The 11,416-nt window shown below is 55.1% G+C and overlaps 1 long non-coding RNA gene across 2 annotated transcripts; it reads right to left on the reverse strand.

Moving 5' to 3' along the window:
• Positions 1–1,729: 1,729 nt before the first annotated feature.
• Positions 1,730–10,340, reverse strand: LOC125932590 (uncharacterized). 2 transcript variants are annotated; one of them, XR_007460681.1, is made up of 3 exons: positions 5,954–10,340; positions 2,645–2,795; positions 1,730–1,888 (listed from the first exon to the last, which is right to left on the reverse strand). It is a non-coding gene; the product is annotated as an uncharacterized LOC125932590 (long non-coding RNA). The 2 variants fall into 2 exon arrangements; XR_007460680.1 differs by having other exon boundaries at positions 1,852–2,422.
• Positions 10,341–11,416: the final 1,076 nt, after the last annotated feature.

Below are 11,416 nucleotides of genomic sequence, written 5' to 3' on the forward strand. Positions count from 1 at the left end.
GCCGGTGTCAAGTTAGTTAGGGGACCGGCAGTTTTGAATCGGGGCTCCTCAAACTTGAAGTGCTTGCACGAGTCTCTGGGAGTCTCTGCAGATTCTTATTCATTAGGTCCTGGGTGGGGGCTGAGATTCTCCTTTTAACAAGGTCCCAGGTGAGCCCCCCTCCTCCTTTCGTCTTTGAGTGGCAAAGTACGACGCCGTGAACCATCCTGGGGTTCACTGATGCCAGTGAAAAACAGGATTGGGTAAAATGGTTGTTTTTGTATTGATTTTTTCAGCTAGATTCTCTGCTATTGTGCGGACACGGCCAAGGCTGTGAGAGGCTGCTGCTGTACTGGCAGGGGTGAAACTCAATGATGCGCCAGGACCCTGTGTAGCCCGGCCTGCCTGTGAGAAGAGTGGCTGCTGGACAGGTCCCCTCATCCCGGCCCAGCACCAGCATGACAAGAGCGCTCAGGGGTTCCGAGCCTGCTTCCTGGGCTTCGCTAATCCCAGCAGCCACCTGCCCCTCGTCCCCCGCCCCCTCCCCAAAACCAAGACCCGAACTGAAAGTGCAACAGAGATTCGTTGGGCACCAAATGAGGCGGGCCTGGCCAGCAGCAGGCCTGGTCACAGTCGGGTGGGAATTCCTGCGGTCCGGCTGGAACTGTAGGCGGGTGGGACGACGTGGGGGTGTCGCTGGGTGCACGTGTCGCCGTGCACGTGTGTTGTGGGGGGGCCCGGGGGGCGAGGGGTGAGGAAGAGGAGGGGTGGTCCCGACAGACCACTCGGACGTCCCCAGCGAGATGTGCATTTGACATCTTTACCGCCCCCACGCGCCCCCACACACCTATATACCTGAAATCGGATGTGTTTTACATAACAATATGCAGCCTTACTGCGTGTGACAGCCTCTCAGTTTTAAAAAACAATTCTAGGGGCGCCTGGGTGGCTCAGTCGGTTAAGCGTCCGACTTCAGCTCAGGTCACGATCTCACGGTCCGTGAGTGCGAGCCTCGCGTCAGGCTCTGGGCTGATGGCTCAGAGCCTGGAGCCTGCTTCCGATTCTGTGTCTCCCTCTCTCTCTGCCCCTCCCCCGCTCATTCTCTGTCTCTCTGTGTCTCAAAAATAAATAAATGTTTTAAAAACATTAAAAAAAAACAATTCTAAAGTGCTGGCTCTGGTGCACTAAATTTTTAAGTTTATTTACTTATTTTGAGAGAGACAGAGACCGTGCAAGAGGGGGAGGGGCAGAAAGAGAGAGGATCCCAAGCAGGGTCTGCACTGTCGGCTGCGGAGCCCGATGTGGAGTTCAAACCCATGAGCTGTGAGATCATGACCTGAGTCAAAACCAAGAGTCGGATGCTTAACCGACTGGGTCAGCCAGGTGCCCCTCTGGTACACTGACTTGATTTCAGGGCTCACTTTTGAGTCATGACCCAGAGTTTGACAAATACTCAAGTACCTTGAGAGCCTTTTCCTAAGTTTAGAATGTGTGATTCTTTAATCTGTTGTGGAGTGAGGCACGGGTCTTCTATAATATAAGAAGACCTAATTTAGGAAATATGCACTTAAAATTATGGTTTCTTCAAGTTCTACCCTGTAAGATCTTAGTGAAGGGATCTATTCTTTGGTAAACTCAGAGCATCTAAGAAAATGGATGAATGAATGCACTAGCATATTTATAGATACTTAAGTCCTTGGATGGAAGATTTCAGGACAAAATAAAATTTTAAAATATTGGGGTGCCTGGGTGGCTCAGTCGGTTAAGCGTCCAACTTCAGCTCAGGTCATGATCTCATAGCTCGTGAGTTCGAGCCCTGCGTCAGGCTCTTTGCTGACAGCTCAGAGCCTGGAGACTGCTTCGGATTCTGTGTCTCCCTCTTTGCTCCTCCCCTGCTAGCACTCTGTTTCTTAAAAATAAATAAACGTTTAAAAAAAAACCACATTATTGATAAATGAGGTCCTAGTAGATACGAACAAGAAAATGTTTTTGAAGTTAAAATTTATAGCAACAAGAAAGTATGATTGATTTGTAAATAAGTTTTGAACACACCAGTAATAGAAATGATAATGTGAATATTTACTGATCCATTATATGCCTAGTCTGTTAAACATTTTAATTCATAAGGTAACATGGTCTGTTTAGAAACTTCCCTTTATTTTCAAAAACAGAATGTGGCTCTGGGAGATGAGGTTTGTTGCACTGGGTTGGGTGATCTTATTGTTTCTCAGATCTGGGAAGAAGTGTTTAGATGGTCTTGTCCGCAGGGGCTGGGGCGCCTGGGTGGTTTGGTCGGATAAGCATTCAACTTCGTCTCCAGTCATGATCTCATGGTTCGTGAGTTCGAGCCCCACGTCAGGCTCTGTGCTGACAGCTCAGAGCCTGGAGACTGCTTCGGATTCTGTGTCTCCCTCTTTGCTCCTCCCCTGCTAGCACTCTGTTTCTTAAAAATAAATAAACAAAAAAAAAACCAACCTTTTTTAATAGTGGCAATATATCGTAGGGGAACACAGTGAAGGTTCAGAGGGGATCCGAGGGAGGGGCTGGCGCTCTGAGCCCCTCTGTCCTCTGACCCAATATAGCTGCCTCAGCTCTAACAGAGACCAACTTTGACCCAGCCTGACCCAGTTTCAAATTCTGGGGAGGGAGAATCAGATTGGCTCACCTGGGCAGCTGCCCATCTCTTACGTACTCAACTGTAGTCCGGGTCTGGGGTCATGAAGTATAAACACCATGTTGGGGCCTTAACTCTGCCGGTGTGGCCAACAGTTCTGAGAGTCATGGTCTGGACAGGTATCTGAGAAGTCGCCACGATACTGTGGATAAAGACAGAGTTGTTCTGGTAAAAGGCATGGGGACCAAAGTTCTACCAAACTGCCAACCCTCCCCTGGGGCCTGGGAGTGTAGTTCTGGAAACTATAGATCTATTTCTGCCCCCGGTTTTTGTAGGAAAATGAAGTTAGAGGGGCGCCTGGGTGATTCAGTCAGTTGAGCGTCCGACTTCGGCTCAGGTCATGATTTCGTGGTTCGTGGGTTCGAGCCCCGTGTCGGGCCCTGTGCTGACAGCTCAGAGACTGGAGCCTGCTTCGGACTCTGTGTCTCCTTCTCTCTCTGCCCCTACCCCTGCTTGCTCTCTGTCTCACTCTCAAAAATAAATAAAAACATCAAAAAAAATTTTTTTTAATGAGATTAGTGAGTGAGGTCACCTCCTCAGACATACACGCAGCAGCTGAGTGTGGGGGCTAGGAATGGCACGGGGCCCTGACTCCTTGTGGAACATTCGCTCCCCCCCGGCTCTGTCTCCTCCTCATTCCCAGTAACCCAAACACAAAACTGCTGGGAAAGCCTTCTGTTTCTTTTAAATTCCTCTTTAGAAAGAAAATCACTTTTGTATTTCTAAGGTGAGTTGGTTTTGTTTTTTTTGTTTTTTTTTTCTTGTTTTTTTTTAATTTTTTTTTCAACGTTTTTTATTTATTTTTGGGACAGAGAGAGACAGAGCATGAACGGGGGAGGGGCAGAGAGAGAGGGAGACACAGAATCGGAAACAGGCTCCAGGCTCCGAGCCATCAGCCCAGAGCCTGACGCGGGGCTCGAACTCACGGACTGTGAGATCGTGACCTGGCTGAAGTCGGACGCTTAACCGACTGCGCCACCCAGGCGCCCCAAGGTGAGTTGGTTTTGACTTGCAGAGTTAAAAAGAAAAAGAGAAAAGGAATACAGCGAAAGTCAGTGTTAACACCAGAAGGCGGCTTGTGTCCCTGACCAGAAGCTTCCTCTGGCGTGCTCACCAGACCACGTCTTGCCCAGCACCCTTCAGTCCTCATTTCTCCTTCACCGAGGATCTCCAGACAAGGGCCGGGTGGCACAGGCAGGCTTGCTGTGGTCACTGACCATGTGTCAGGTTGAAAATGTGCTTTGGTGCCTCCCATGGTACAGTGACTCTCGTCCCCACGCCTCCCTGCATTGTCCCTGTGTGTGGGCCGAGAGGCTAAATGAAGCATCTTGCAGGAGCACCGTGAACGTGATGGCCCGTTTCCCTTAGGGGACATACACTTGGGGGGAACCTTCCTCCCCTCCCCGCAGACCGTTCCAGGGGAAGGCGCTCGGCTCTGTGGCTGAGGTGAGACGCTGGCCACTGTCCTTTACAAAGCCCCGTTGCTCCTCCATCCACGGGGTCAGCTCGGGCTGTCTGGAGGCTCTGTCCTGCGTCTGCACGCAGAGCCACTTGATGGCACTGTTAGAACTGCGGAAGAGAGGCCGCCTCCCTTGAAACACTACCTACCCCCCCCCTCCCATCTTCTCCAAACTGTCATTTCCAAGCACCTCCTTCCAAACAGAGGCAGAACAAAATCATTTCCTAGCCCATTCCTGCTGGCCTGCCCCCCCCCACCCCGCCCCTCTGCAATCCACTCCCTGCTGGGTGTTAAGATTTAGTGACCGCTCTGGTCCCCCCCCCCCATCCTTCCATCCTACTTTTCCAGATCTTTATCATTCTGTGTGTCGGGGGTGGGGGGGGGTTGCTCTGGGGTTCCAGGCAATCTGCCGGAGGAGAAAGGGCCATGAAAAGCTCCTAAGGACCTAGGGATCTTAAAGAGAAACAGAAGTGCGTGGAATCCTTCTGGCCGCAGGCCTTGTTTTCTGGAAGAAAGGAGCAGTTGGCCGTGGGGGGAGAGTAGAGGCTGCATGGAGAGGGGTCACTGGGAGAAGGTGCTTGGGAGGAACGGGAGGAATGTGCAGACAGTGCAGGAAGTGAGCTCTCTCAGGCGGAATCTTGGCATTAGGTTGCACGGATTAAAGGCTTTCTGTTCTTGGCTTCCCAGCTGCCACTGTGTCAAAATCCCCCTCGACCCACCGGGTCAAGGGTGGGTGGGGGCGTGGTCATAAGCGACCCTCGCCTTCATCCCTTGTTTTGGCTTCTGGTTCCCTGTTCTTGCTGTCACTTCCTCTTTCTCAGAGATGTGTGTGGTGGGGACCACGAGCCAGAGAAGATGGGAAAGCACCGATGCCCCACCCTGGCACCGCGGACCTCAGGTCTGCCCACCACAGAGCCACCCACCGCTGCCCCAGCTCGCCTTCCCCAGGAGGAAGGAGAAAATGCTGTTGCTTGGGAGGAGTTAGCTGTGAGGAAGGCATTTTCCCTGAACAATGACCAGGAAATACTGTCTTGCCTGATATTCTCGGACATGTGCTGCCCTCTTGGCAGAGTCCTTTGAAGGCTTGTTAAACCATGTAAATGCCAGTGAAGCAGTCCCCTGACTCAGAGCGGCCCACACAGCACAGGCCGCCGAGGCCTCCTGGTTTCCCCTTGGCCGGTGCTCGCCACGCCCCTCCTGCCAGCCAGCGCTGACCTTGAGTGGGGGATCCAGGCTGACCGCAGGTGGGAGGTCATTCTCTGCTGACTCAGGCCCCGACTGGGGCAGGTGCGTGCCTCCAACCCTATGAGTAATACCCAGCTTTTCATCTTCAAAGGGCCTTCCCAAGATTAACCAATTAGTCACCCCCAGGAGAGCTACAAAGCAGGCGACTATTGTCTTCATTAAGCCTGTGATGGAGGAGGGAGGCGAGTGGAGTCCCCACCCCAGGCCAGTGAGAGTCTGGGTTTGGGTGCCCGTGAGCAGTTGCTCGGGATGCCCCAGGGGGTTGCAGGGTGTGTGGTGAGGAAACACGAACACGCTAAAGTGGAGGCTGGAGCTTCTCGCCGAGCAGAAGCAGGGGGAGGCCACGGAGGGGTGAAGGGGAGGGTTGGAGGGTCTTAGGCCGTAGGAAGGGTGTCCTGCTGAACCCAGAGCGAGCAGCTGCAAAGGCAGGTTGACACAGCTTATGCACGGAGGGCTCCCCCAGACGTTCTAAACCCTCAGAAAGCGGTGCTGACGATGGCCCTCCGAGCCCTCCAGATATCTGTGAAATGAGTCTTGGAACACTTCCCTTTTTGTATCTGTGTGAGGATTTTGAATGACTAAAAACGATCAAGCACCTTGCGGACCAGACGCGTGATGCGGAAGGTCAGAAGAGCCAGGGGCGAGCGCTCGTCCAGGTCACTCTGTGCCGCGGGTTTGTCCTCTTCCAGACGTGCAGCGCGGGTCAGAGAGTTTTGGGAGGTAAGGCTGTCCTGGTGACAGAGTAAGAACCGAAGCACCTTCTGGAAGCCAGACAGCAGAGCAATCCTTTCAGTCAACCCTGTCTGCAGCTGCTTTTTATAAACTTGGCATGAATATGTGCTTGGGAACGCCAGGACAGTGTATCTGGAAAATATTTGCTACCCTTCGAAAACACACACACAGACACACACATGGGCACGCGCATGCGCGCACACACACGCGCGCACACACACACACACACATGCTTGGGAAGGGAAAAAAAAGCACAACAGAAATTGTGCATAATACAGAGTGGCTTCACTTGTGGTTTTTTTCCATTACTTCCTCAGTTCATTTTTCTGCTGCCAATTTTAGAAGGCCATAAGTCATAGTTGTTGTTAAACTTTGTCAGTTAAAATGTAACTCTAAGAACAAGTCATATGATACGTTGTAGCCAAATGGCCTTTTGGAGGGAAGTTGTCGTGGAAGGCACGGTCCAGGGGTGAGTGCCGGTGTCCCCAGGTCTCCTCTGCCATGCATCACGCACTGTGCCCGCAGGCGGTCCTGGCCCTCTGGGCCCCAGAGTGGTCATTTTTGCCACAGCTCCGAAGGGCCACCTGTCAGAAGAAAGGAGATGTGCCGAGTCTGGTTTCTAACGTTTACTCTGTGTGACCCGGAACAGAATGTGGTCTCATTACGGGTGATTTGTTACGAGTCCCCCATTTGCTGTCCTAGAGATGACGGGATCTACTTCCTCTTAAACCGTGACCCAGCAGAACCAGAAACTAAGAGTCCAAAAGGGAGGAATTGGCCCTTTGAGGCTGGGAGCGCCTAGCTTCTTCACATCTGCCCAGAGGAGCAGCGGACCCTGAGTGGCAGGCAGCCTGGCTCCTGCCTCTGGGCTCTGGGGGCGGGGGTTGGGGGGCTTGGTTTGCTGCCTGGCGTCGTTTGGGACTGGGCACCTTCTGAGGGCAGGGGCCTGGGTGTCCCCAGCAGTTGTGGTGTTGAAGGCAAGGCCAGGCACAGTCAGCACTTACACTTGCTTGTGCTGACAACCAAGATCAAAGACAAACACCCGCAAGGCTGTCAGAGCAAAATCAGCCTGCAGGGAGGCACGACGGCCGGGGTGGGGGAGCCTCCTCTTTCCAGGCCTGTCTTCTGTGCGGCCTTCCGTCTGCTGTATTTTCCTCTGTCTGACCGTCCACTGAAGCCACCTTGGGGTCTCAGAGGAGAGCAGGGGGAAGGCACAGTGAGGATTAGGGAGACTTACTCAGGGGCCAGGCTCCCGAACTGTGAGGCCAGGCATCGTCTCTGTGAGGCAAAACCAGAACGGGGACCGTTGTTCCAAAAGCTGGTCCTCGCTTTAATCCATGGGCCGCTCGGAATTTCTGGGAAGGACTGACAGCTCTGATGCCAGACCCTGCCCCTGACTTGCCAGGCCACTTCCAGGGAAAAGCAGGGCTCTCTGGGTTCCTGAGGGTGCATCTGTCTAAAGGTGCTCTGGCCGCATGTGCTGTGCATGGGCCCACGGTGCCCGGATATGAGGGGCAAAGGCCACTCCACTGCCTGACAGCTGGGCCCTCCAGGTCATGGTTTGCTCAGCTTGGGGCATCCTGTGCCTCTGGCTTCAGAATGACCCTTGTAGCATCTCAGCTGGCCCGCCAGAGATCGCCATGCTTCTCATTTGGACCCCCTTTCCTCCTTCGGGGGCGGGACTCTTTCATTCATTCAGTCCTTCCCTCGTAGGACAGATACATACTACAGAGCTACTGTGCTCAAGGTCGTGACGGGCCACCACACAACCACACACATCTGTGAGCAAGGAAAGTCCCCATCTTCATGGTGTCTTCATCCTGGCTGGGGAGACGGGCAGATGGATGTGGGCCAGCCCATCCCACGAAGAACTTTGGCGTAAGATGCTGACTGCAGCAACGAAGGGGAGGTAGCTCACGACAGGAAAGATGATTTGTCTGCAGGGGAGGTGAGGTGCCCTTGGATTTGCTGCTTCACCCCCAGAGCCTCGCCTGTGGAACGGGCACACCGCCATGTGCTTCACGGGGTTGCTCTGAGAAGTGGGTAAAATAATGTGTGTGGAAAGGCACTCTGACAAGCGTTGGCTCCTTCCAAACTCTCCCGTGTCCCCGGTAATCCGGCATCGGATCCATTTTCTGCCCTCTCTTTGAGATGAACCGATTTCACAGTCCAACCTTGCCTGGGCAAACGGGAAAAACCCATTGTGAAAGCAACTGGCCTTCAAACCATTTTCTTGGGAGGGAGGTGGAGAGCCCACGTGCATCCGGATCCTTCAGTGTGGTCTCATCGCTAAACCCAGCGTCCTGCCATGGCCTGGAAAGAGCACGCGGCGGGGACAAGTTCCGAACCTCCTTCCATGTGTGCTGCGTGCCTGAGGCCGCTCTGCCCTCCGGCCACGGCTCCTCGGTGCTCCGTCTACGGAGAAAGATTTAAAAGACTCAGGAAATGAACTCACATTTTTCTTGCCTCCCCCTCCTTTTCCAGAACAGTGCAGCCTTCCTGGAAGAAAGCAAACAAAACAAGTGTGGCTATTTAAAAAATTATTGGAAACCCCGTTGTGAACACTGTGTCTTTGGGTGGCTCCCTGGGGCGCATGCGTCCCCTCAAGCTCCCTGTGGCCCTCACCCCATGGGTGTATCTGTGCGGAGGGGGCAGGGCAGCCGTGTGGTCTCAAAGGAAGAGGGGGCCGACAGGCAGAGCGGGCCTGACCGACGGGCCCCCCAAAAGCAGCCATGTGCACCTGACACGCACAGACGGCGGACACAGACACGGACGCGAGTCCCCCGTGTGTGCGGCCGCGTCTCCCCCTGAAACCAGAGATTCATGCGCCCGCCCCCCAAGTGCCGGCGACTTCTGGCCTGCATGCGGGTGACTATTTTGGGTTTCTAGGTGCTCTCGTTTGGTTTGTGGCATTCTCGGTGCTGTTATTAATAACACCGTTGGCTGCATGGAGGCTGAAGACGAAGCCTTTTCATTTCAGCCATCTGCTCAGGACGCTTTTCCTTTGATGAGGGAGAAACCTTTGCTGTGTTTCAACTGGAACGCTGCCTCCCAATTAAGGTGACAGCAGATGCCGCACGGCCCCGTCTTTGCAGGAATAGGATGCTCAGCCAGGCTCTAAGCGGCGGCTCCGTCCGGGAGGGAGAAGGCCTTTCATATTGATCGTGCTTGGGCATGTGGCGCAGGTACCGGCTCGCAGGGCCCTGGCCAGGAAAGCCGCCACGAGGTGTTTACCGGCTGGCTTGGCTCTGCGCTCAGCTTTTCCATTGTCAGGCCGTGACAGCGATGCGTTACAGACACCCTCAGGAGACGTTCCTCCGCTTTCATAACAATGAAGGTTTTTTTTTTTTTTTTTTTCTGACTCATCTTCAGAAGATTCCCCCCCCCCTCCCCTTCTTCGTTTGAAAATAAATATAATTAGTAACAGGCAGACGCACTGTATATAGCCAGCCCTTCCTATCCGGGAGAGTTATAATTAAATGTACATGCTGTCTGTTGTTCTCTGTCTGCTGAGCGCCTTGCCACCCGCTCTAGGGGAGCAGCAGCCCGTGGGAGGGGGCTGCAGGGAGCGAGGCCTGTCGGGGCTCCGAGCCCTGCGTCCGGCTAGAAGCGGAGACTCAGTGTTGACTGAATGGCAGACGGGACCGTTGTCCCCTCGCACCGCCCAGGCCGGGGTTTTGCCCCCTGCTCAGCCTCGAGCTGCGCTGGGAGGCCCCCGGATGTGCTTGGTCTGTGCTGGGGTGGTTCGCCCCCCCCCCCCCGCCCCTCCCAGGAGCAGAGGGAGGGTAGCCAGGTACGGTTGTCATGGCAACGTGGTGGCCACTGCCGGCTGCCGCCGGTGAGGGGCACCTGAGCGCCTGCAGGTTAAGATCGGCTCTCGCCAGGCGAGGAGCCAAGACAGGGTTCCTTTGTTCCCGGCTCCCTGCCTGCGAGGCTGGCACCGGGGCGGCCGTCCCCGCCCCTGCGGCCTGAGCTCAGACAGGTTATCCCCAGGTAACCCGCAGCTCGCCTTTCTGACAAGCGGGCGGGCTGGGCGTCCGGTGGCCTCCGTCCAGGCCCATGGAGAGCTCATATTCTGCTGAAATCAGTGGGTCAGGCAGGCCGAGGAATGCGCACGCGCCCGCGCGCGCACACACGCACACACACACACACACACACACACACACACACACCCCTCGTGGGCATATTCTGGGACCACAGCACGGCCAACAGGCTCGGTGACACAGGAGAGGCTGCCGCGCCTCCTGCCTCCCGTCCCTCGGGCGGCCAAGGCGGTGACCGGATGCCTGGTTGGCACAGCCCCCCCCACCCCTCCCCGCCTGGATCGAGTGCAGCAGGAGTCATCTGAGCCACAGGCACCTTTACCCAAGTTGCTCAAAGTGTTTTCCGAGCAAACAGTTGTTTCATAACACCCGTGAGAAGTAGGTGGGGTGACAAAGCATTCTCTGTCCCTGTCTTACGGATGAGGAGATTGAAAAGCTTGCCCAGCCAGGTGGCGAGGCCAGGAAAGGAAAGAGGTTGCTCTCTCGCCCGGGGCTCTGGGGCACGGAGGGCCGGTGGGTGCCCTGTCCCTAACTCCTGGGGCGGGGGGTCCTGGGCAGTGTGGGGAGGCCCTTTGGAGAAGGAGGCTAGAAGTGGGGGAGGGTCAGGCTTCTCCCACAGCACTGAGGGGCCGCCAGGAGCTCAGTTACTGTCCTTGGTCTGAGGTGTTGACACCGGTGACCCGGGAGGCGTCCTTTGGCTTAAAGTTGTGGGACTCTCAGAGGTGGTCCACAGATCCCTGTGCTGCATCCTGTGCTGGCCCAGGGATTGTTCCAGGGACCAGGGGTACGTGGCGAGTGAGGACACGTGGCCTTTGGCCTGAGGAGCTTGTAGGAGACAGATCACCGACACATAACATTAAGAAGAAGTAATTTCGGAGGGTGCCAGGTGCTATGAGGAAAGTGCAGATACTGTGACGGACAGAGATTGGCTGGAGGGGAGGGTGGGGGAGAGGGGCAGCTTTAGAGAGGAATCAGAGAAGGAGTCTCCATGGGCTAATCCCAAATGAGGAGAAGGAGTCAGACCCGGACCGGCATTCCAGAGGGAGGGACAGCTGTGCAGGGGCCCCGAGAGGACGGTGAGGGTGGCCTGTCCCAAGGTGGAGGAGAAGGATGCTGCTCCTGGATGATGGGAAGAGGGGGTGTGCAGGGACCTGGTCACGGGCCAGGGGACCAGGTGTGATTGTGGATGCAAGGGGGTGGTGCAGGAGTCAGGACCTCCTGGGGAGGTAGCACGGACACCCTTTTGTGAGGGACTCGATGTGGGGCATGAAGGATGATTTCTAG

The sequence above is a fragment of the Panthera uncia genome, chromosome D2, assembly GCF_023721935.1.
Source record: "Panthera uncia isolate 11264 chromosome D2, Puncia_PCG_1.0, whole genome shotgun sequence".
NCBI classification, from domain to species: domain Eukaryota; kingdom Metazoa; phylum Chordata; class Mammalia; order Carnivora; family Felidae; genus Panthera; species Panthera uncia.